Source organism: Panulirus ornatus, chromosome 10, assembly GCF_036320965.1.
Source record: "Panulirus ornatus isolate Po-2019 chromosome 10, ASM3632096v1, whole genome shotgun sequence".
NCBI lineage: Eukaryota > Metazoa > Arthropoda > Malacostraca > Decapoda > Palinuridae > Panulirus > Panulirus ornatus.
The window spans coordinates 11,162,545-11,189,950 of NC_092233.1; the positions used below are offsets into that span (position 1 = coordinate 11,162,545).

Here is a 27,406-nt window from a genome sequence, read left to right on the forward strand (position 1 = left end):
AAACACGTTTCATTGAATATAACTATTCATTAAGCATTTATCATTTACTTGCTGATGTCCTCAATATGCCTAACGATTCCCTTATACTGCTTAGGCAGACTACCAACAAGCTGGCCCAAGTTCACAGCAGGATTGAGCCAAACTCAAGTAGGAACCAGTGATGTCATACTTCTTAGGCATACAGTAACATAGCACAGCGTTCCGTGACTTGTATCTTTCTCAAGTGTAAGGGACAGTACGGCAGGTCCAGGTTTCTGCATACAAGTTCAGGATAGAAAAATGAAAAAAAAAATTACTGAACAGTTATAAGAGATGAATGTGCCAAGCGAGTACTCTCACGTCTGACCAATGAAAGCCTGCCGCCCCAGATTAGCGAGGCGTACTCCTACGTGACCACCAGTTCCCCTCGCTGGGGGAAGTCAGATGTCGAGCGCTAGGTAACACCAGAAGACCGTCTGTCTGCCTGTTCATATTAGGGGGATCTCTGCTTGATGCAGAGGGCCTCAAATACCTAAAGGCGTCTAGGGTTGGGTTGAAGTGTCTAATATGGACGTTCCTTTCTCTAACATCTCTCTCGCAAGGGTGGTGTTAAGGCAAGATCACTGATGTGTTTTCGGGCGCCCACTCTGTACTTATCAAAAGCGGGACGTTGGAGGCAACTTATCAGTGGTCATGCCGATATACGACGAACGGGGAGTGTATGTAGTCTTCGCGATCGCATTGGAATTCATATATGACATGATTCCTGTGGAAAGTCGCTGGCCTTGGTGCTGGGTTGTTTTTAAGCAGACGTGATGTTTCTTTGCTTTGGAAACAGATACTGAAATCTACTTTCTAGTCGTTCTTGGCAAGCCTCAGGTTTCTCTTGATTATTCCCTGATCGAACGATCATCCAACTTTAAGAAAGAAGGTGGACATGAAGGCCTTGTAGTAGTAGTAGTAGTAGTAGTAGTAGTAGTAAGTAATAGGCTTTCTGTGTTCATTATCTCTGAACTGAGTGTATAACACTTCGTGTGTGTGTGTGTGTGTGTGTGTGTGTGTGAGGTTCTGTGATGTATATTTGTTTACTTCAAGTGATTATTCACTTGAAGAGACAAAGAACAACAATATTACGATTTGATTCTTATACCATTTTCTGGGATGTAAATTCTAAGGCTCATGTAATCTTCATGCATCAGAACATCCACCAGATAAAACTTCCTCAGTTAGTTTCTGTAACAGTTATGACCCTACTGTTGTGTTAACGTCCTCGTTAAACATCCCAAATATTTAATGAACCTCCCTCCTCCCTTTATCGCGCCATCGCAGTCTCTCTCTCTCTCTCTCTCTCTCTCTCTCTCTCTCTCTCTCTCTCTCTCTCTCTCTCTCTCTCTCTCTCTCTCTCTCTCTGCCTCACCCACACGTGGGCTGCTGGCTTTCAGTCCACAGTCTCTCCCCATCTCACGCATGACAACACCGTAACTCACACGACTACGTTCTTTCGAACTCTAGATCTTTCTACGGCAGTGAATGCTCCGCGCTGGCCCCCCTGCATTCTGGCAGAATATTCTCGTAAGTTACAACTACACACCAGCAGCAGCGTTACGATAAGCAGCAAAGAGGTCCTGAGGACATAGGCGCACCACATCTCAGAGCGAGCGACACTTACAACATCCCGACAATGGCTCCCCCCCGTCTTATCCCTCGGTCATGCAAACGCCATGATGGCGGCCATCATTCATGCGCTCTCTCTGATTACACAGATAAGTCACCAAGACGGGTCCCGTGATGCCCTGGGTGCGCGGCGTGGGTGGCTAGTTTAAACCGCGGCTGGCTGACTTGCCAGCAAAATGAGGCGGTCGGCAGCGCGTCTGAGTGACTGCCAGCCAAGCCTAGCCTGCCTTGGGGGGGAGTCGGTGGTCGTCACACCACAGTTACACCAGCAGCAAAGACGGGTGTGCGGCACCGCCCGCGCACAAGATACATGGAGGGATGCGCAGCCATTCGGACACAGGAGATGGCTACTCTCAGTAACTCCATGGAGGGATGCGCAGCCATTCGGACACAGGAGATGGCTACTCTCAGTAACTCCATGGAGGGATGCGCAGCCATTCGGACACAGGAGATGGCTACTCTCAGTAACTCCATGGAGGGATGCGCAGCCATTCGGACACAGGAGATGGTCACTCACAGTAACTCCATGGAGGGATGCGCAGCCATTCGGACACAGGAGATGGTTACTCACAGTAACTCGGGGTTGGTGTGGTGTACTATACGAGCACGCTATTACTACACGGGTGATGTTTTAACATGGGTAAGTGTTGCTGTGGTAGGGAGTGATGTCTAATGGGTGTGGGAACGGTTGTAAAGAGGGGGTATGCGTGAAGGGTGAGGGGAATTTTGTCGAGAAGACGATACGTGGTGGATGTACCGTGGTGTATAACGAGTCTGGGGCTGATAGTAGGACTGATGTGTGATGGTAAGTGGACGTTTCAGGAGGAGGGTTGTGGGTGGTGTGGGAAGGTTACTGTGGTGGGAGGTATGAGAGGCGTGATGGCTGAAAACTATATACATTTTCCTCGCTTTCATTCATACGAATTACATCACTCCAATCTTGATCGATCCCATACATGCCTCACACTCTCCTGCATATTCAGATCAGGATTATACCAAGTATTTTCCACTTCATCTTCCAGCCTCGTCCTCAGCCTCCTTCTCGTCTTGTTCGTTCCACTCCTGACATATGTACCCTCTCAGTCAGCCTTTCCTTACTCATCCTCTCGATACGTCGAAAAACTTGCAGGGACATCCCCTTCGTCTCTCTCAGTCATACGCCTCCTTCTACTACTTCTATCTTTATACAGCATATCGTCTTCAAGCATTTCAGTTGCAGTACATAAACCTTCTTCCGTACTTCTGTTATCTAGACCCACCCCCTTTCGTATCCATACAGCGCTGTCGGGACTACTATACCATCAAACATACTCACCTTTCCACCTAGAAATGGTAACATCTCTTTCCAATAATCTTCAGATCCTTTAGCCCCCTTATCCACCCTGTGGTTTACTTCAGCTTCCATGGTTGCCATGTCTACTCCCAAGTAGCTAAGACCCTCCACACCTTCTAGGTTCTCTCCTTTCAGACTCATACTCCAACTAGTCTGTCTCCTTCTGCTAAACTTAATAATGCTATTTCTATTCACCTTAACTCATTTTTCCCCACTCACTCACTCTTCTAAACTCATACACAAATTTCATCAGTTACTCACTCGAGTTTGCAAGTAGCAACTGACTCACTTTCCAAACTAATTAATCAACAACACAATCATTTCCTTTCTTGAGAAATTCAACTGGAATTTCACGCAATCCAGCCGCTTTGATATACTTTATCTTACACGAAGCTTTTTCACCAAGCTACTTTCTATAACTCTCTCACTTGACATACCATCATGTCCCAAATAGCTCTCATTTGCCATCCTGTCATCTAACACAATCAAAAGACCCTCATAATATTCATTCCATCTCTTCTACAATTCTTTCAAGAACAACTTAACTCCTTTTTCCCGCAACTCACTACCTCTTCTCACATGCCCATCTCCCACCTGCCGCACAGTATTTTTTTTGTGTGTATATAAACAATGAATGCCTAAATACCTTCATTCCTTCGTTTCGTTTGTCACACCTTTTGCCGTTCTTCATCCAGTCTCTCCTGGCATCTCCTCATACAAACCCTTTTTCTAAGCTCACTAACTTTCCCCACCCTCCTCTTAGCCATAGCATTTCCTATTTCTCCTGAAGCCTCTACAAAGTTTCACCCTCGCCAAGACCAAGTAATGATCAGACATTCTTCCAGCTTCCTCTCTCATGTTATTTACATGCAGGAGTCTCTTTAGCGAGCCTTTCAAATATCACATATCTAGTAATGCCTTTCCACCATTAACTCCACTCTCCCCCTTCCTAAACCTAGTATTCTTACTCACCAGTCCCTTTTTCGACACACAATTTCACAAGTTGTTCGCCATTTTTATTCACACTGGGTGTCCAATGACCCTCAACTTATTCTTAACTGCCACATCAACCACTCGAGCATTCAAATTACCATTAATATGACTGGATTCCACGCATCAAAATAGCTGGCGCACCCACTCAGCTCCTCCGGAAATAGTCGCCTCTCTTCCTTTCTGCACTCGCTACCAAATGCAGAGGCACTGACAGTCACCTACTTCCCATGATCCACTCTCATTTCCATACACTATTGTCTGAGGCTCACTTTCTTACACTCTTTGACACACTCTCACAACTCCTCCTTCAGCAGAAGTGCAACCTCTTCCTTTGCCTTAGGCCTCAGACTAACCACAGTTATTTCCCTTGCGACCATTTCCAAAGACATTCTTCCCCCTTCCCCTTGAGCTTAGTTTCCTTTGCCTTAGGCCTCAGACTAACCACAGTTATCTCCCTTTCGTCCATTCCTAAAGACATTCTTCCCCCTTCCCCTTGAGCTTAGTTTCACTCAGTCAGAACAACCAGGTTCCTCTCCCAAAACATACTACTTATTTCTCCCATCTTCTCATCTTGGCAAAATCCATGCACATTAAGACTCCGCTGGTGCTTCCTGCTTGTACAGACTGGAAACGTGTGCCTCCTGTGGGCTGTAGAAATCTGCTTGAGTTGGCAGGATGTGCCTGCTTTTTTCGGGTGGGTTAGAAGTGCCTGCTGCTGGGGTAGGCTGAAGAAAAGCAGGAAATGTCTCCTGCTCGAAAACGGGGTTTGAGGAGTCCACTGGTCGAATGGGCTCGAGATACCGTCCAAAAAAAAAAAAGAAGTGTGTTTCTTACGAGACTAGTTTCGGAAGCATCAGGATCTGCTAATGTGTCCTTAAGTGCTGCAAGACCAGCATCAATGAGCCGCTTGGCAATAATCAGGACGACAGGTCTTCGCCTCTACCACAGGGTTCCCGAAAACCTTCACGACGCCATGAATTCCTTGGGTATATCCACCCATCCCCCTCTCCCCCTCCTCATCCCACTCTTTCCTTTCCCCCCCAACCCAACCCAACCCAACCCAACCCCCCCAAAAAAAAGGAAAAAGTAAAAAAAAGATACCCAGAGAGCCACTGGGAAAAGCCAAAGACAGAAAAAACTAACAGTTTAGGAGACAAAGATGGAAGCTAAGACCCATAAACACCAGGGGAAGTTTTGCCTTGACCGATAAATACCATAAAGGTGAGACTCTAATTGTCAATCCGCATGTAAACTGTCCTTAATGTCTTGGGTAGTTTGCCTAATTTTATCGTCCGTCTCACCATTACCATGCGGGAAAAACACAGACTTTCGGGATCACGAGGAAATACGAGAAAATGCCGACGTGGTAGACGGAGTGGCAAAGTTAATGCTGAGTATGTCACCGGTGAGGGTGTGTGTAACAGACCCAGGGGAAGTAGTGCAGGCGGACGGCGGAGAGGTGGTGGTGTAAGCAGGCGTCGGTGAGGTGGTAAGGTGGTATAGGGAGGTGGTGGTGAGCTGGTGTAAGATGGGGGGTGGTGGTGGTGACGTGGTGTAGCCACGGGGTGACATAAGCAGATGGTAGTAAGGTGTTACAGGCAGCTGGTAACGAAACGATTTCACTTAACGTTTTCATGGCAACACCTTATCGCTTTAGCTCGGGTCTGCTGATGCTAAACAGTTCGTAATTCAATCAACCAAATTCTCATACCTGTCTTGCAGGCCTTTTCCTTCGTACGTACATGTGAAAGGATCCATTGAAATATTTCCTCAACTATACTTCTCGCAGCCAAACAGCCTCCCTTATCACAATTACAAATATGCACAGTGCGCCTGACTTCACTTTAGCCAACACCCTTTAAAGATCTTTAGTCATATTGGTTACAGGAGGTGAAGAATCCTTTAGTCAACCAATCTTCTATTCTTTACTTACAGAGTAGCTGTCAGACTTCATAAGAACGAGCGACTGAGATATCCTCTTGAAACAGTGATTCAAACCTAGACTGGATAAGAAAGTATAAGAGGCAAGAAGAAAAACAATTGAGTCCTAAGTCAGCAGTGGCAGGCAGAACACAGCAAGTTAAGGTATCTATATGTAAATAGATTATTCATTAAAGTAAGGCAGCCGGCCTGAATATTAAGTAACTCGGCTAGCGAGGGATTCTCCGGGTTCACCTCCTGTATTTGGTCCCTGAAGACTCTTCTACCCTGTTGGCAGGGGTACGATAGGGGTGTAGCAAGCACTAAGGAGGCTCTTACGAGGTGTAGAGGAAGTCTTTTGGCTAAAGGAGAAAACATTTACTGGAGTTATGGCGAAGTTTCTCTCATCACCATAAAATGGGCAAATGCAAAGCAAAATATGAAAGGCGTTCAAGAAACATTGTTCTTCTCATTTGTTTACCGTCTCAAGATACAAAGTCTACAGATGAAAACAAGGAGGACGATGGTAAATGCAGACTTTCAATCCTTTGTCGATCTGTAAACTGATATTCACTCTGCTCCTTCAGGGTTAACACAGAGTGAGTTATTTTGCCGACTTGAAATATTCAGAATCCTAGTAAATCTCATTCCCGTTACGTATGTTTCACGAAGAGACGACTTTTACGTAATCTTAGTGCAAGTCAACTTCGTCTAGTTTTCTTTCCTCATTTCGCCGTCTGTTTTTTTTCATCTCTTGTTCTTGTACATTTCTTCCTACCCTCCTCAATAGCGACACACTGCTCTCTCACATACTCTCTCATTCCTTCTCTCTACCTCACTCCCTGCTGGTTCCTCCTCTCTGTCTAATTCCTCGACACACGCCTGTGAATCGCATTAACTCGAACCACATATTTTCAACTTGGAACTTCGGTAAGAATATCTTTTTTTTTTTCTTCTTTTTGAATGTTAGATGCAAGGAAATACATTCGTTCCCACCTACTGAGGCTTTTCAACGACGCATTTTCTCCTTTCGAAAGTTGCTTTTAGGTTCTGGGAGCGGCGAACTTTTGTTAAACCCTCTACAGACTCTCACAGCTTCACTGTGAATGAGGTCCTATACCATTAAACCACCACAGATTACTAGGCTTGTTTAAGAGGGCACTGTTCAACCACCACTACAGCTAGCCTTGTTTAAGAGAACACTGTTAAACCACCCACCACAGACTGTTGGCCTTGTTGTCATCCGCCCTTACAGAGTATCAGCCTAGCTAAGGGTAATGCAAACATCTCTCAGTGAGAGGGAGAAGATTAGAGCAAAGGAATGGGAAAAAAAAAATAAGTGAAAGATATGACGGGTGATGAAGGCCTTCCGAGACATTATGCTCACGTAGAACCCACCGAGCAGTGGATGGATGAGTGAGACTGGTGGCAGACGCGAAAAAATATGGGATGGATGAGTGAGACTGGTGGCAGACGCGAAAAAATGGGTAGAACAAAACGCCGCCCCCTCGCTGACAGACACCAGCAACAAAGCCAAACGCAGCCTTGCTGTACACCACTTAGTGAGGGAGCCAGAGAGACAGATGATGATAAAAACGACATAACCTTTGACGTGGAGAAGCACGGGTCTTACAGACGTGACAGATGCATGCATGTTATGATTCACTCGAGGAAGAGAAACCCCTTTTTTGGCCATAGAGTTCAGGACAGCCGTGGTGCTCATTAACATCGTCTTTGGAGCACATATGTCACGCCTAATGTACACATATGACTATTTCCACCTCTGAAGGGAGGGTCTGACTGTCTTACAGACGAGAAATGTAGAACTGCCTCGTTCGTCAACCTGACTCTTGTATCAGGGCTACGGGGGAGGAGCCTCTCCTGCCCCTAATGCCAGCCGAGCTTTCCCTGTCAGTGCTACCAGCAGAGCCTTCCCTGTTAGCGCTTCCAGCTAAGCTTTTCCCTGTCAGTGCTACCAGCATAGCCTTCCCTGCTAGCGCTTCCAGCTGAGCTTTTCCCTGTCAGTGCTACCAGCAGAGCCTTCCCTGCTAGCGCTTCCAGCTGAGCTTTCCCCTGTCTGTGCTACCAGCAGAGCCTTCCCCGTCGGTGCCACCATCAGAGACTTTCCTGTCAGACCAACCAGCCAAGGACCTTCTCTGCCGGCGGCCAAGCTGCCCACCAAACACGCCTGGACGGCCCACCCTGAGAATGTGGCGGCCTTTCCCTCAACATGAACCAAGAAAACTCCGACATTTTAGACGAGAATCGGACCACTGCCGACTGGTTATCGGCACCAAATGTGGAATACTATTTCCCCCTAATTATACACCGACGCTGAAAATGAGAACAGGTACCGAAATTACTGCATAAATCAAGGAAGTTATAGAATTGCATACGAAGAGAAGGGTGGAAAATAAAATAAAAAAAGACGACCATTCGGTTGAGGATGGGAACCAGAGGCCATGAAACTGCATGAAGAGAATCGGAGAATCACAGCGGCAGAGAGAGAGAGAGAGAGAGAGAGAGAGAGAGAGAGAGAGAGAGAGAGAGAGAGAGAGAGAGAGAGAGAGAGAGAGAGAGAGAGAGAGAGAGAGGCAGGGAGGACAGCTGCATCAGAGCAATGGGGGGAGGAGAAAAGAGTTCCTGAGGATCTGTTGTCGGACAAATGCGCCACCAGGCTCGGAAGGCGGGGAGACTGCGAGTCGCGTCTCCGTCCCAGGGTGTCTCTCTGGCCACCAGCCAGCCAGCCAGGAGGAGGAGGAGGAGGAGGAGGAGAAACGCGAGGCCGTAGGTGGGTGGGAGGAGGTCAAGGGAAGGATGAGGAGGAAGGACACGAGAATGAAGACGACGGAAGGGAATAGTTCGGTACGACATTGTATCACGGCCAGAGAGATAACTGCTTTCCTGGAGGTCTTAGCCAACAAGACTACCACAACAGGGGGAAAAAAAAAAGTGAGTAGGATCAAGCAATACAGAATCAACAGGGAGTATAAGCTACTTGAACCTGTCCCATCCCAGGAGACCGGGAGACTGGAGTCGGTGATGTCAGAAAAAAAAAACTTTTCTTCTTTGTTTCCCCGTAAGAGTCATTTAGTGGAGGGGGAATATATTAATCATGGAAGAAGTTCTCAAGGGATCTGACGACTCACGACTCTGTTCTTGTCTTTTACAGCGTAGAGCATCCAGGAGATGATGGCCTGAGGAGTTTACACGAGTTTACAAGAGAAAGACAGACAACAGGAGAAGAAGCCCTGATTGGCTCACACAACTGGGTTGTGTGGGAGAAAAAAGTGGAAAAAAAAAGTCTTGTAAAAAAAAAGAGAAAAAAGGAGAAAAAAAAGGGAGGGTAAAAAAATACAGAATGCCTAATAAGGCTCAGCAGCAACCAGACCTTGAATTAACGATGACCTCTCCCCTCCTTCCGTGTCTCACAGGTGCGTTATATGATCGAAGAAATACGTTTTAATTCTACCGCTGACATTTGGTAACTTACGAACAATTAGGTTAGAACGACTCGTGTGTTGTCCCAGTAAGATTGGCGAGTGAGAATGCAAGACAAATTTCCATATAACTACGGTCGCCCCACTTTACTGTGATCTCCGCCAAAATATGAAATCAATGTAACATTTATTATGACAGGATATGTCGCTTGCAATCGATTTTTTTTTCTTTCTTTTAAACTATTCGTCATTTCCCGCGTTAGCGAGGTAGCGTTAAGAACAGAGGAGTGGGCCTTTGTGGAATATCCTCACCTGGCCCCCTCTGTTCCTTCTCTTGGAAAATAAAAAAAAAAAAAAAAAAAAACGAGAGGGGAGATTTCCAGCCTCCCGCTCCCTCCCCTTTTAGTCGCCTTCTACGACACGCAGGGAATACGTGGGAAGTATTCTTTATCCCCTATCTATCACCAATCGATATAATACAATATCATGAGGGCTACCAAATGTGAGGCCAGACCAATGAACATTTCTCAAAATCCTTCCTTCGTCAGTGGTGTCATATTGTTTCACACAAAAAGTGGCAAGATATTTTTTTCTACCGTGTGTGTATACAAGGTCCTGTCAGCTGAGCGTGTCTCGCAGCACGAGGACATAGGATCACACCACTAGAGAGGTAATGCCCTGGAGCTTCTTACTGTATATACAACCTACAAAGGACACTTCAGTGAAACCCTGTGAGGGTTCAGAGAGGAGAGTGAAAATGTGGGAGAGGGGAAAGAGTGTAAAGGTACAGACGTTAGGGAAAAGTATGCGAGTAAGGGTGAAATATGGGGGACATGAGAGATCAATGGGGTCATGGGATAGGATGAGGCTATACGAAAGGATGATCGATACACTCACGTCGTAGTGTGGAGAACAGGGTTTAGTTCTCATAGCAACAAAGTAAGAAGTGCCTACATATAAACATAGACGAAAAAATAATACATACAGACATACAAAGGAGGTCAGGTGGGTTATATGATGAACTGTTTTTTTTTTTTCTGCAGGACTTGTGCCTGATTTAAAACCTGAGGGGAGGTCAGGTTTTATGGCTGTGGTGCGTTGTTAACTGTGACAGAGAAAGTAATCCTTTAGTATCCTCTACAAACGAAGTTATCCACTCCACCCTTAACTGCCAATCACCAGCCTGGTTATCTAACCTTTGAAAAACCACGCACAGCAAAGCTGCAAACTAAACAAAAGAAGAGCACTGAGAATAATCACCGGACGCCCAGCTTCGACAAGCACTCAACAATGGCACAGTTAAACAAATATACATCCAAGACAATCTCACGTCAGGGTGCTTGGTACTCACTCAGTTCTTGAAGTTTCTACACGTCTTCTGAACGGTATCCACGTTCTCTCCAAGATGCGTTCCCAGGGTCTATCGAAATCGGCTCAACCAAAATTAGGTGACATCATATTGCCATTTTGTATGTCTCTAATCAACATGTCACTTTACAGTCAATCGGACAATACTCTGGTCGATTGTATCTAACCTATTCACCGTGTTCACACGTGGTTAGTCGATTGAATCTAACCTACTCACCGTCTTCACACGTGGTTAGTCGATTGTATCTAACCTACTCACAGACTTCACACGTGGTTAGTCGATTGTTTCTACCTTCTAACCTTCTCACAGACTTCACAGGTAGTTTGATACGGAATACTACCAGCTCTCAATGGGCCTCGGGTCATTTGAATTAATAAGCAGTTTTGTATCACATCAATTTCTCTTGTCTCCCTCGCGGTCACTTGGCATATGGTTCTAGTGTATATCCCGGTGGTTAAAATCTTCCCACAACTACTGTTTCTATATCATCATCTAAGCGTTGAAGTACATCATACAAAGCTCTAACTTATGAACGATGCTTAGGGAGTCTACACGCTGCCACAAAATAATTCAGGAAGCCACAATTGTCATACTATATACAGAGAATCTTATATATCGACATTCGTGTATGTGTGTTAAAAGTGTCACCATCAAATCTTTGAGTCCTTCTTCTGGACTTGTGTACGGAATATTAATCTTTTGCTCGGTGAGTATGTCTTAAACCTTTGAGGTCAGATTTCCCGGTCCCTAAGGACAATTTGTAACCCAGCAGATGCAGTCACACTCGACTTCACCGACAGATAATCAACAAGCTCTTAGCAAATACCTGCTTTATACATTCGCCCGGAACCCTCTCCAACCTTTCAGTAACAACCCGTTTAAGCACAAAACTTTCTTACCAAATTACTTCCCTTCTCCGTCGAGACGATCCTACAGATCCTTCTAATCACCTTCTCCTGCCACGAACATGAGTTCCACTGTACCATAGACACTTAGCATTGTACTGAATTTCAGTTCTTAAGTCGTGCTTAGGAAGAAGGCTCACAAACATAACCTTTTTCTGCGGTCTTGTGTAAGTTTTCCATTCAGTGTCCTACACTTCTCAAGGATCTCCGAGCCACAATCATATTGTCATCAGCAGTGTCCTTAACTATGTTCTGTCCCTTTTGAGACACGTCTTCTGGCCTAGATCTAGGGTTACATAGCCTCCTTCCTACCACCTAACTAAAGAGTCTCCAACGCTGATGAGACTAATCTATTTTTCCACCTTCCATCGCCTAACACTATAGACCTAGTCTTTGTTTCTTCTCCCATTAATACCCGATTTGGGCCTCGTCCCGTTCCCTGCCACTCGAAAGCTATCACCTCTATCCACAGTTGTCTCTCCCACATAACCATTCTAGTTTCTAAGATATTTTCTTTTGTAACTTCTAAATTTCGTTCTAAAAAGTCTACTCCTTTAACTCTCGTTTCGTTAAAGACGCCCTCACACCTCAAGGCTATTAGCTAAACTTTCGCTAGTTACCCCTGCTTTTATTTACATTCTTTTTGATTGTTTGACAGATCATAGAAAATAAGAATATATACCATCATCTTTTATTAGCAAGCCGTTGGTGTAGTCCCCATTGCAGCCAGGGCAGATGTAGCGTTGTGTATAGGACATACTGAAATGTCTCGCTATCACAAGCTTGTACAACAGAGAGCAAGTATACTTGTTCTTAAGGAAGGTCAGGTGGACGTGGCTGGCTTACAAGCGCTGCAGGGGACCTCACTGAAGGGGATCATGCCTAATAGTTTACAGTAAAGTATGACATATACAGGTTTAGATTGTTTCTATTATACTTTACCACGTCATTCAAGTTATTCTGCATAACTTCACCTAACCAAACCAAACTGAATATGACTAAATATATTGGCTGTTTCATGTTACACTGGATAGAATGCCTAAGCATTGTGTGTGAAACAACAAATCTTTCACAATTTACCTAAAACTGCCTGGCATTGTTTACACAGTGCCTCTGCGTTGCATGCAATAACAAGGCAGACAGATTCCACACTTTGCCTATTACATGTATGTGTAAAAACACCCTAAGACTTTGATGATGAGGACTCGAGAAACGATTATAACTGGGAAGGAATGAAGCACACAAGAACTATTTGCCTTCCTCTTATATGCATAAGTCAACTGCTCAAGAAAAATACTGGAATTAAGGCAAATAAGTTGGGGGTCGTTCGAGAGAAAAGTAGACACCAGTGAAACATCACCGAGGGATAAAGCTGCCATGAATATGAGCCAGGTGAAAACAAGGTGGGTGTGGGTGTTGACACACGAGAGATGAGTCTCTCGGGTTATGAAGGACGAACAGACAGTTGGTGGTAAGGTGATGTGTACCCAGAACCTGCTGGAGACAGGTAATACTGTTGGTGGTGATGGGATAGTGTTTACCTTTAGTCTACTGGAAATAGTTGTAGTTGCTGGTGATGGGGAAGTGTTCACTTATAACTTGCTGGGATGGCTACTGTTGTTGGTGATGAGGTAGTGTTCACATAAAGCCAGCTAGTAGACACAAGTTGATGATGATGATAGTGCCATTATACCTGAAAGCGTTGGTGGCGATGCACTATTTACTCAGAAGCTGCCAGAAAGAGGCATCGATGTTGGTATGCCTGGAAATAAAGACTACTGTTGACGGGGGAAAGTGGGTGTTAAGGATATTGAACCAAGAACCTACTGGAGACAAGCGTCCTTGCTGTCGGGGAGGGGCAGTGTTTACCTAAAAGCCCTATGGAGACTGGGGTGTTCGCGTCCAGACAACGAATGCTAGTGTCGTTGACTGGGCAGTATCTGACCAGAACCTGCTGGTGGCGGTGTTCTCGGCGGTGGTGGTGGTGGTAGGAGAGCGTTGGCTGAGTAACTGGTGAAGGAGATCAATGATAGTTGCCTTGGTGTCAAGACGATGTTTTCTCAGTCTGCTTGGTGACATGTGCTGGTGGTGGTGGTGGTGTGGGATGGAGTCAGTGTTTGTCCAGGGCCTCGTCGGAGTCTGGTGTTGGCGGCGACACAGAGGCTGCGCCACCCCACCCAGACTCTGCTGTGCTCGCTTGTAAAGGGGGGAGGGAGAAAGAGACGTATGCGATTTTATCCAGGCTTTAGACTGTAACTAACAGTGTGTACCTCACGGTTTCCTATATCTTCAGCTCTTTTCCAATTGATTAGGATGGCGAGCCGTGTATTCTAGTGTGCTTCGACCACAGGCAGCAGACGAGGCCCCAGCCTTAAACAGAGAGAGAGAGAAGAGAGAGAGAGAGAGAGAGAGAGAGAGAGAGAGAGAGAGAGAGAGAGAGAGAGAGAGAGAGAGAGAGAGAGAGAGAGAGAGAGAGAGAGAGAGAGACGAGCTCAAAGCATGAGTGGGTGATCAAACAGTATTAATACTTTGCTAAACAGGACACCATGAGGCTGCCCTGACGTACTGAAGGCAAAGGCGTGCACGCAAGGAAGCAGTAGCTGAAGGAAGAGGAGCGTACGAGAAGTGGGAAATGCAAACTTTGGGTCGGTGAGAAAGAGGAGAAGAGTACTGGCAAGGCGGTACACCGTCAGCAAATACGCCGTCACTGCCACACACAACGATCCTGATCACAATGGGATTAGCAAGTCTATGAATCGTAAATCATCTCGTAGCGTCTCTCTCTCTCTCTCTCTCTCTCTCTCTCTCTCTCTCTCTCTCTCTCTCTCTCTCTCTCTCGGTGAAGCAGACACCACATTGTCTCACTCCTTGGCAGAAGTAAGCACCAACTGGATCATACATAGACAAAAATATAATTATCACAACAGAGACTCTCTACTAGAACCTTAAAGGTCGAGAGAATGCGACCTAATTGTTGGAGTAGAGGGGAGTAAATATTCATATGAACCATACATATCTACAGCTAAACTCTACCCCAGCCTGTCATGCACGGGACCACCTGGCTTTTGAATCCTGGTGTGGAAATCAAGCCACACCCAACCCTGGTGTTTATCCTCACCTTGGAGCTCATCAATATACATATGGGTATTAGCTATGGCTGGTGTGTGTGTGTGTGTGTGTATATATATATATATATATATATATATATATATATATATATATATATATATATATTTTTTTTTTTTTTTCTTTCATACTATTTGCCATTTCCCGCATTAGCGAGGTTGCGTTAAGAACAGAGGACTGGACCTTTGAGGGAATATCCTCACCTGGCCCCCTTCTCTGTCCCTTCTTTTGGAAAATTAAAAAAAAAAAAAAAACGAGAGGGGAGGATTTCCAGCCCCCCCGCTCCCTTCCCTTTTGGTCGCCTTCTACGACACGCAGGGAATACGTGAGAAGTATTCTTTCTCCCCTATTCCCAGGGATAATATATATATATATATATATATATATATATATATATATATATATATATATATATATATATATATATATATATATATAGCGCATATTATTAGATGTCTGTGATTAAGACATTTACCCAAGCCGTCTCAGCTACCATAAGAAAGAATAATAAAACCAGATGACTTCATCAATCACACAGAGAGAGAGAGTATGCCCTTGAGAGAGAGTTGAAGAGTACTGCGGCAACAATTTGTGGAGTGACGTGGTACTCCATCCTATAAATCATCACATAACAAAGTAGTATCCACGCGGTACTCTCTGATGTACACCATCAGATAAGAGAGACGTATACACACACGATACTCTATAATGTATGCTATCAGGTAACAGAGGATTAAACACGCGATGGTCCGTGATGTATACGATCAGATACTACACACATAGCGTTAGCAACAAGGAATTCAGTATAAGGGAAGGGGAAAAGAATATAAATGCAATAAAGAGTAGGAAAACAGAGCGAAGACGAACGCCAGAGAGAAAATGTGTACATGATCAAGTCCCTTCTCTGTTCCTTGAGAAGGTCTCTGTTCTTAACGCTACCTCGCTAATGCGGGATATGGCGAATAGTTTGAAAGAAAGAAAAGATAAAGTCCCTTAAGAGGAACAGTGCAGAACGCTAACAAGAATAACAACGGAATATCATTAAAATTTGCAACTAATGTAAACTGAAGACTGCGGCGAAACACAGGTAATTCACCGGCAAAATGCGGACACTACGCCAGCACAACACAAGGTTAATACAAGGAACATCACTGGTGTTTTACGTCAATGAAACACAAACTTCCACACACACTAAAGAAGCCTTGAGGGGAGCAAAACAAACCATCCACGTAACACTAACAAACCACCAACGTAACACTAACAAACCACAAGCGTAACACTAACAAACCATCAATGTAACACAAACAAACCATTCACTTAACACTAACAAACCACCAACAAACCAACATAACACCAACAGACCACCGACGTAACACTAACAAACCATCCATGTAACACAAACAAACCATACACTTAACACTAACAAACCACCAACATAACACCAACAGACCACCGACGTAACACTAACAAACCACCAACGTAACACCAACAAACCACCAACGTACCACAAACAATCCAATAACGAAACATCACCGCGGCATCTTCGAGACATTATCGAATACATACAAACACAACATAAACAAATAGGCGACCCGGTCTACGCCACCTGGTGTATCCAAAACCAACTGGAGAACGAACTTCCTCTTCGTTTCCTACGACCCTCCAATGTACCAGTTCAAACACCTTCATAACACGGTTACTTGTGTAAGTAACCCGATCTGTTTCACGGTCTTTCCCGCCGGCGCGTCTTCGTGGCTCAGAGGCGGCGACCAAGTCCGAATTTTCTGGAATAAATACATCAGTGCTTATGATAGTACGAAACGGGGCGTTCATGACTGACCATGGCTTCATCCACGAGTATGTAATGAGACGGAAGGATTATATACCATGCTTGAAGGATGGCAAATCACCACTTCTTGCTCACCATAGTCATCACGTATGCTCGAAAACACAGAGCAGGTTCCTCACTATAGAGTAAACAGGTCTGGCCATGCTAAACCGAGTGACTCACGGTCGCCATCCACCATCTACAACAAAGAAAGAAAAAGTAATCTCTCAAGCGATTACGATACCTTGGTTCGTTACGATATCCGCAACGTTACGTACGATACCTCTATCGTATGAACACATATGACGTGATAACAGTTGTGGTGCCCATGTAAACAATAAGGAAGCTCAAACGACTACACTACCTGGATCGTAACGCTACCTTCAACGCTACGATACTGCTATCGCAAATGGGGACGAAAAACGCACGAACGTACAAGACGCTATAAGTCATAGTATCCATACGAATATAAAGACTTTAATCTACCTTATTTTCCATTCGATCGTATCTTATTTCTTTTTTTCCTAGGGGCGGAAGGTGGTAGCAACCGTCCATCTAACAAGTGAAAAGCCAGTCATCTAACATCGTGAATATGAATAATGAAAGTAACTCTGGCGTATGTGTATATTTATGTTTGGCGACGTCCGGCAAAGTAACTGTGGAGGTAATTTCTCCACCAAACCAAGAGAGTAACTTTTGAATTATAAGATAAATTGGTACAAGGAATAGAGTGAATTAGAACGATGTGGTATACCGGGGTCGACGTGCTGTCAATGGACTGAACCAGGGCATGTGAAGCGTCTGGGGTAAACCATGGAAGGATCTGTGGGGCCTGGATGTGGAAAGGGAGTTGTGGTTTCGGTGCATTATTACATGACAGCTAGAGACTGAGTGTGAACGAATGTGGCCTTTGTTGTCTTTTCCTAGCGCTACCTCGCGCACATGAGGGGGGAGGGGGTTGTTATTCCATGTGTGGTGAGGTGGCGATGGGAACAAATAAAGGGAGACTATGAATTATGTACATGTGTATATATGTATATGTCTGTGTGTGTATATATATGTGTACATTGAGATGTATAGGTATGTATATTTGCGTGTGTGGACGTGTATGTATATACAAGTGTATGTGAGCGGGTTGGACCATTCTTTCGTCTGTTTCCTTGAGCTACCTCGCTAACGCGGGAGACAGCGACAAAGCAAAATAAAAATGAATAATATATATATATATATATATATATATATATATATATATATATATATATATATATATATATATATATATATATATAAGATAGTTCATCCAATGACGAGGATAACACGTCCCTTACACGAGTCAGCACGAGACCATTACACTCACCCCTCCTGTTGATCGTTGCATTTGCATAACCAAATTGATTGAGGGACTCGATCATGAATATCACATCTGAATATTGATCCGGGTATTCCCAGCAACTCAAGATATTCAGGAGATATTATGCTTCATAAGGCTACACGGTGTTATTACCCATCTCCGTTGAAACTGATAAAAATAGAAAGTTTATTGATTCCAGGTACGTCTACCCAGCATACAAACCGTCTCTATGGATGGGTTCAGTGGCTGGCTGTCAGTATGACCAATGACGCCCGTTTTCTCGGTAGGGTTGGTAAAAGTGTGAGTTGAGAGGCGCATGTCTCAATAACTATATACTATCTCCTCAGTAATATATAATAATGACTCCCTTATCTTCAGAAATACTTGTTTCCCATGGTTCTGTCCTCGTTTTACATCTATCCTCGTTACCTTCTTCTCTTTTAAGTTTAAATAACACCTTTTGGCAAAGCAATGGCGAAATCGCCAGTATGTGACGAAAACGAACAACACCGAGTGGCTTTGAAGGATTTTATATGAATTTGTTAAGAATGTTGAGTATGACTAAAGAAAACACAAGTCCGAACACTTTTCAGGTACATTCAGAAAATTGAAAAAGCCATTTTTTTTTAGTAATATAAAATGGACTATGTGTGGCCACCACGGCGAACCGTGGTGGCCTGTGCCGGACACAACGATCAGGCAGGCCACCACTAACTGGGGGTCTGGGGTTGGTGCTGGCCTTGCTTTGGGGTAGTGGTCTTGGGAAAGGAAGGGCATTGTAGAGGTTGGAGGTCGGGGAAAGGTGGAGAACATGTAGGAAGTGAGATGGTTATGTTTTTACCACTTCATGATTGTCTTTATGTAGTGTACTTGGAGTGAACGTATCAAAACCCGCCATTTTCTTTATCTTCACTTTGTTTAATGCTGATGTATCTTGCTCCAGTATGTCGATATGTTGGAATAACTTCCTTCACTGTCAATACGATCTGGATCATGAACAAGATGTTAAAAAACAGATGAAGAAAACTTGAAATTTTAGCTACGGCAGTCTTCTTTTGAATCAGGACACCGTTTTCTGCCAGTAACAGGACAACAGACTGGTAATAGACTGTTTTGCTTTTAAAGTAACAGAAAAAATTGGGGGGATTTCATTGGCTGTTTTTAGCAATATATGCTGCATATTATCGTTTAATTTGACATTCAAGTTTCTTGTTATTCTATCCAATTTTCCTATGCTGTTTCCTTGAGCGAGAGTCATTTTGTACATTTTCCTTTTTCATCCTTTTAGTCTCAGTTCTGTACAATAACCATCTGCTACGAACTGGCACATATGACACCTCGACTATTCTGAATGTCTCGTTGAAACTTCATCAAGCAACGTCTGTAACGTTTTCATTTATATCATCATCCCACTTTAACCAATCGAGGGAATTACGATTCGCATTTCTATAGTTTGATATTCCTTTTTTTTTTTTCTTTCACGACTGTAATACTGGCCAACATCGTAATCGGCACTAAAAGCTGCCCTTAGAAGTATATTTTCTTTCTCTGTTGTCACTTCGGACCACACTCTTCGACGAGTTCTTCGTCTTTGGCCAAAACTAAATCTAATACAGTCACGTCGCGAGACGTAGTTTTCTCGACCAAAGTGTGTCACTGCCAGACAACTCTAGGCAGGACCCACGCCTTGAGCTAACTGGAGGTGGATTCACCTAACTGCCACTGGTATGCTTAGCTTTTTCTTCTGCTTTCTCTCCCATGACTGAATCACTCTCATGATGAAAACTCCTTTATATCTGTTCACAGACTTTTTCGTATACTTCTGGTGTCTGTGAAGGGATGGACGCCTGTAAGATAAAGCCACTTATTATCTACGGAGGCTTATCTTTCAATTCCCATAGATACTAAGTCGACTGTATCAATGACCAGTTCATCAATAAAGGATTAGAATAAATCTTAATCAACAACATGACACCACCATCTCTACGTGGCCTCTTCAGACATTCTTACATACACTGTACTCTTGGTGATGCCTATCGGCATAGAAAAATCACTATTTCTATTACTCAACAAATCATCTAACGAGTACCTTCCTCACAACTCTTCCCCTCCTGGCCTATAATATTTAGGGCAGCTTCAATTTCCTATGAAGATAATCATCAATAACCTCTCAAATTAGTGGAGGTCATGTACACTTACCTGTACCGTATGTTATCACCCGATTCATTTACACCCTCAGGAAGGACCGAGTGTGTCTTACGTCTATACCTAACCTTTCTTTTCCTTACAAGAAGCTCCACGGAGTGGTCATTGAGCAGTGCCTTAAGGTCATAACTAACTCCTGTTCCTTGAAGCTTTTAAACATCACAGCTTCCTCCTATTCCTCGAAGCATTTAGCACAGCTTCCTCCTATTCCTCGAAGCATTTAGCACAGCTTCCTCCTATTTCTCGAAGAATATAGCACAGCTTCCTCCTATTCCTCGAAGCATTTAGCACAGCTTCCTCCTCTTCCTCGAAGAATTAGCACGCTTCCTCCTATTCCTCGAACGCTTTAGCACAGCTTCTCCTATTCCTCGAAGCTTTAGCACAGCTTCCTCCTTTCCTTCTCGAAGCATTAGCACAGCTTCCTCCTATTCCTCTGAAGCAATTTAGCACAGCTTCCTCCTATTCCTTCCTCGAAGCATTTAGCACAGCTTCCTCCTATTCCTCGAAGCATTTAGCACAGCTTCCTCCTATTCCTCGAAGCATTTAGCACAGCTTCCTCCTATTCCTCGAAGAATTTAGCACAGCTTCCTCCTATTCTCGAAGCATTTAGCACAGCTTCCTCCTATTCCTCGAAGCATTTAGCACAGCTTCCTCCTATTTCTCGAAGCATTTAGCACAGCTTCCTCCTATTCCTTCCTCGAAGCATTTAGCACAGCTTCCTCCTCTTCCTCGAAGCATTTAGCACAGCTTCCTCCTATTCCTCGAAGCATTTAGCACAGCTTCCTCCTATTCCTCGAAGAATTTAGCACAGCTTCCTCCTCTTCCTCGAAGCATATAGCACAGCTTCCTCCTATTCCTCTCGAAGCATTTAGCACAGCTTCCTCCTATTCCTCGAAGAATATAGCACAGCTTCCTCCTATTCCTCGAAGCATTAAGACTACATGCATGGTCAAATCTTCTGACTAAAACAAGAACACGTTCTCATTCCCCTGACAACTGGATCCGTGGAGAGTCTTGCTAAAACTGAAACCACTTTATCCGATTTGCATTAATGCTCCACACAGTTCCCAGTACTGGACGCCTCGCACCGAAATTCTCTTCCGCTGCTAGACCCCGACACCGTGAATGTGCAGTCAGGCAGGTTATTCACATCAGAGTCATTCTGGTATAATATATATATATATATATATATATATATATATATATATATATATATATATATATATATATATATATATATATATATTGGAAACGATCACAATTTTGCGGGTGATCAAGTATATTCTAACGAGTCGACGAGGAAAATGAAACGCGATAAGTTCCTAAGTGCACTTTCGTGTAATAATCACATCACATTTCTTTCTCGTATCTCCCCTGATGATGTGATTATTACACGAAAGGGCACTTGGGAACTTATCGTGTTCCATTTCCCCAGTGAACTCATAGGAATATATATATATATATATATATATATATATATATATATATATATATATATATATATATATATATATATATATATATATATATATATATTTCATTTATCTATTTAGATTCATCCTTTTTTTAAAAGCCCTTGCAGCCTCACACTGGGCTATTTTCGTATAAGAAATATATGGACTCTTGTGGAGTTAGTTTTTTTTAACGAAAGTACCATCAACGATACGGCATTGCCAAAGGCGTCTTTTCCCTTACGGTGTCACCTCGACCTGGCGGAGTCTGGTCACACTTACTGAAGAATGTGTGGAATGAGAGATCGTTATCTGGGAGGGCAAAATTGGGTACGTTTGAAAGAATTGTCGTACCAACAATATCACATGGTGGGCGAGGCACGGACAATGTATGATAAGGCTGTGCGGAGGAGGGTAGATGTGTTAGAAATGAAATGTGTGGGGACAAAATGTGGTGCGAGGTGGTCTGACTGAGCAAGTAATGAAGGAGTAAGAGACATGTGTGGCAATAAAAATGAACGCGGTTGAGAGAGTTGAGGAGGTTGTGCTGAAATGGTTTAGACACTGAGAAAATAAGTGAGGAAAGGTTGGCATAGAGGATATATAGTGTCAAAAGCCGAGGGAACAACGAGAATGGGGAGACCAAATTGGATATGGAAATATGGATTGAAAGAGAATTGAAGCGATCAGGGCCTGAACATGCAGGAGGGTGAAAGGTGTGCACGGAATGGAGTGATTTGGAACGATATGGTGTACAGGGGTCAACGTGCTGCCAATGGAATGAAGGACAGCATGTGAAACGTCCGTATGTTCTATGAAGGTGCGCGTTCATATACACTTTATTCGTATTCATATAACTCCGCGTTGTACAGTCAGGTTCGGTAAAACGCTCTCAGCTGGCTATGTGTTCTGTTCGGAAACAACCGATAGACCCCGTTGCTCACCATAGTGAGACGAAGGGTATTCGAGTACTTAGTATTTCGAATAGTTGTTTCCTATTATACAGTCCCTTAGCCTAGCGGTTAGCATGCCTGCCTCTTGCACAAGGGGTCCCAGGTTCGATCCTGGCTGATGGAGCTTTGTATGTTCTATGAAGGTGCGCATTCATATACACTTTATTCGTATATATATATATATATATATATATATATATATATATATATATATATTCCTTACCTTCCTACCCCATGACTCTCCTCCATCCTGATGAGCCTCCTGCAGAGCTCAGGAAGCTGGCCACGTCCACCGGTTGGATCCAGTGCTGTGCTGTTGTGTGTGTATCTATGTTCAGGACGCGCAGGGCATTTCAGTAGTCAGTGCTCGGTGTCCTCTGGACACTAGTTGCATCGTGGGCATGATTCGTGTTGGGATTTGCTGCAACGGTGTTAGTAGTGTTGTATGAAAGGGTGATAGTCCAAACAATGTAGGGGGAGAGTGTGACGCGAGTTTGTCTGGGGAGTGTGGTTTCTGATATTTCTAAAAAAGTTAATGAAAACCTCCTAAAAGTATACTCTAAACTAACTCTCAGTTTCCTGCATTTCGAAAGGTGTTACTATACTTCAGAGGGTAAGATGTTCAACGAATATCTGCCTGTCAGGTGAAACTGCCGATAGCCAGTCACCTTCAATACGTCTCATTTCTATCACTATTCCCTTGCAATCTACCACATTCATAACCTACCTTGTAACATGAGAATACACATCATAGTTTTGTTTTTTGGCACCAACTCTGCAACTCATCTAAACTTTAGCATTTGGTGCATCCATCATTACTATGATCATCAAGACCCCAGTCCCTCTGGTTACAGGCATGCAAGAAGGAATTCTCCGCCGCCTTCTATATAAATTCTCACATCCAATGACCGTCCTTTCTTCACCTTGTGCGGTGGCTGAATTGCTGAAAGAACTAACCCGCTATCAACACATGAATTACCCTTCCCGTAATCAACACCATTCGTTGTTCCAACATTTACCTTCTCTTCCCTGGAGTGAAGAGATATATTACGTATTGACCAACTGTCTTTCATAATCTCTCCTAGTTCTTCCCTAATTTCTCGAGTGAATGCACACCACCATTAGCTGAAAAAGGACAGAAATGTACGAAGATACTACAACCTCCCAGTTCTCCTCCTCTGTCTTCTGTCTGTCTTCGTCTCCTGTCTCATGTATCACCACTAGCAACCTCTTCTTGAGTCCAAGAAAGCAAGCATTATGTATACCCCCACAATACAAGAACTACGCGACACCTTACCAGCCTAATCTTGGCCTTACACTCGCTGGTGTGGCGAATCTTCCCACAAAACAGGCATTGGCGGACCACTTTCGCATACGTTCCCAACTATTCCCAGCGACGTTTACCTTGCCTGGGGACGTCTCTCTATACCAGGACGATATCTTCATGCCTATCCAGTCTTTACACGCGCGGTCCAAGAAATGATCATGAGAGGTTCCCTGTACTATAGTATCCCATTCACCTCCATTAGGTCCTTGGGATAAAACTCGAAAGCCGTTGCTGGTAAGGGACTTCTCCGCTTCCGTTCTCTCGACCATAAACCGAATCCCTTTCAAGGCTTCTCTTTAGACGTGGTTCGAAGTACTTAGCTCCCTCTCCAGCCGTGCTGACCTATCCTCTTTACGGCGCGAGTCAACCCTCCTGCATCCGTTCGAAAAATAGTCTCTCCTTCGGAGCACCGTTTCGACTCCTTCCTCCCTTTCATGTCCATTTCCCTCCGCTCCGCTCCTCTCGTTGAACTGGTTTGTTGACAATTCTTGCACACCAGATCGCTAATGAGCGTTGCCCTCAGAATATGCCGCACTCATTTGCCAAATGAAAGTTCGGTTTTCGTCACAATCATCGGTGACTCTTTTCTCTCCTCTCTTTTCTCCGTTGTTTTTTCACCTTTTGGAAAAGGTCCAGCATCCAAAATACTCCTGGATTTACGAGTCCGGGGTTCAATCAGGCTCCTAGTCACTGCTCGCCATTGCCAAAACCACTGAACCAGATCAGTTCCTTGTTGATTCTCTCCTCCAGCACTCAGTTTTCTCCTGCACCTCCTCAAGTGTGATTTCTTCGTTCCTTCACCTAGCAAGGTGCACGGCAAGGTGTCAAAAGCAAATTGAAGATACTCTACGGGAAATGAGAACCGATCACTAAGCTGCTTATTCTCCACAAACGTCTGGCTCCCCTCTGGGAAGGCAAATGAGATCTACATCTCTCTGCTGTTGCTCTCTGGGAGAGACTAGACTCTCGTGCCACCAGGAGATGGTTGGAGCAAGACACACTTATGACAGAATATAGATAGACAGAGGAACTTTCGTTCGTAAGTCAGGCATGAAAATCTCTAGCCAGTACCTTTATAAAGAAACTATCAAACTAATTTTCCTCATTGCATTGTAAAAAGAATGTGACAAACCTAATCCGCCAACAGATGAAAAAAGTGTATCAGATCATAAGCGAGTGTTATAATTCTCTCTGTTCTACAACCCGTTCGCTAATCGTTAGGTTGAAGGCAAATTTCATTCTCAACACTTGGAGAGCATCTTATTTCCTCCGAGACTACTATCAAGTACGAATTTTTTTAAATATATTCATGAGTCAGTCTGCTGCCTAAATCACTGACCTCGATGCCTCATTGGGTCGACTCGAATATTCACGAGGGAAAGGAACGGTAACTTTCCCTTGGTAGCCTAGCCATATAGGCATCTCTCGGTCTGCAGTCAGTGAAGTCATGACGCAACATGAAGCGCGGGAGTATCATCTCTTGTTTACGAGGACAATGTAGACAAAGGGGGCATTGTAATACGATAGAATGAGACATAAATTCACCTACTGTACGACGGTGATCACATGGTAACTTACCTATTGTTGCTACCTCTACCCGGAAGCACGGAGCGAGGCTTCATTCATCTCGGTATACAAGCTAGCGCTCCGCCTCCTGCTGGAGTGTCTCTGCGTACTTCTGGGAAGGGGGACACTGATCACAGAGACGCTCGGGAAGATAGGGAGGACAGAGGCTTCTATTTTCCCCCCCTTATGTGTACGACCGACAGCGGCGCCGAATGCAGGCATGGTCCGTGACGCGCTTGGCGTGTGGACTAAGAACACATTTGCTACTTTTCCTCCTTCCTCACCCCTCCTTCTTCGTCGCTAGGCACTTACGCATCTCAAGAAAGTATGGCCGACTCTGTTGATAAGGTGCTGACAAAACGTATGAATTAATGCAACATCTTAACTGAAGATACAAGTGTAAATTCCATCTGTGACGATGAAGTAAGTCAACAGGGAAAAGTAGAGGCGAATGAAATAACTGGAAAGCGACACATACGAATACAGCATGACTACACAAATACAAGCAAAGACAACAGCATAATGACACGCGATACTTACAGTTGCGTGCGAAGACACCACACATGCCTATGGAAACTGACGTCACTGATCTGAAACAACGAAAAAAACTCGACTGTACAAAACTAGACTCGATCAAGCAATCATCAACAGTAAGCATTATCAATGTCAAATAGTTTGAGTAAAGAGGAGACAATATATATAATAAATGAATCACTTTAGCGCATCACTTTAGCGCCAGAATGCAAACCTAAACTTAATACCTTAACATATATACGAAATACGTGGGTGCCCATCTTGAGCTCTTCGCTGGCGTAATGCAAGGCAAGTAAGTCATGGATCTTCAAATATCGCGTCAAGAACGAGGAGCCATCCCTGGGGTGCTGCTACTGGGCGTGTGGGGCCCAGGAGCACGGTGGCTACTGATACAACCATGACCCAGAATGTTAAATACGATGGAATTCACGAAATGGTTCGACCCCTCCTTTGAACGAAACCCGGGACGTGACAACGAGACGCTGAACAAAGCCATTGAACCGCGGATGGCAACTGGATCATTACCATATCTCACCTGATATCTCGTTTCACAAAACAAACACTAACTCTCCACGAAACAAAAAGGAGTCTACATGATTCTGCTGCTGTCGTGACGACATAACCAATTGTAGGAGGAATTTGAATCAATTCCTCCTCTGGTAAATACACACAAAACAATTCTTTTTGCTGTAGTCTGATTAAGAACTAAGGAACAAGGACAAAGCAATTTCTATCATATGAATTTCTCCACCAAACTTAAGCTTGAATACATTGAAGAAACTGACTAACATAGATGAGGGACTACATCGGGTGTGAGGTGTAGGCACACATGAAGATATGATACGACACAATGAATACCATATGATATTGCTTGCAGCATAGAGAGTTTGACCCAGCTGAAACTTACGATGAATCATTATGCCAAATGCATAGCGAGAGAGTATGTAGTCTTAGAATGAATCTCAACAACCTGATGGGGTGATGATTCTTCGTTTGGTGGTCTTAGAATGATCCTTAGCACCTAATGGGGTGATAAGAGATTCTTCGTTTGGTGGATGTAGGTTGCTTTTATCGGCCTCAAGGACCAATCAACCAACCAATAATGTGGTTGTCATCAGGGCTGTTAAGGTTGGTATAGCCAAGTTCTCGATCACTCTATCAGCCAAATCGAAATCGAACCTTAGTAGACATGATACAGTATGTGAAATTGCTTGCATATATCTAAGTGTAGATTACGACTATTCTCGTAAATCTACTGAATAATGCATAACCTGAACTGCCCAGTTTGAGACATACGTTGAAAAATCATGGAAAAATATCCTCTTATGCATAACTCAATGAGAAAAAAAAGAAATCAGGTGAAATTCTTTACTGCTGTTGGTAATGATTCACTGCAGTCTAGAAATATTATCTATAATGGAATTCAAGAAAGTGTCAGTTGATCACGTAGGC

The 27,406-nt window shown here is 44.0% G+C and overlaps 1 long non-coding RNA gene across 1 annotated transcript in view; it reads right to left on the reverse strand.

Moving 5' to 3' along the window:
- LOC139750794 (uncharacterized) overlaps nucleotides 1-26,013 on the reverse strand; it is a 71,293-nt gene extending 45,280 nt beyond the window's left edge. Inside the window, exon 1 of the long non-coding RNA XR_011713228.1 lies at nucleotides 25,961-26,013. This is a non-coding gene — a long non-coding RNA (uncharacterized lncRNA). The remainder of the gene's footprint in view (nucleotides 1-25,960) is intronic.
- Nucleotides 26,014-27,406: the final 1,393 nt, after the last annotated feature.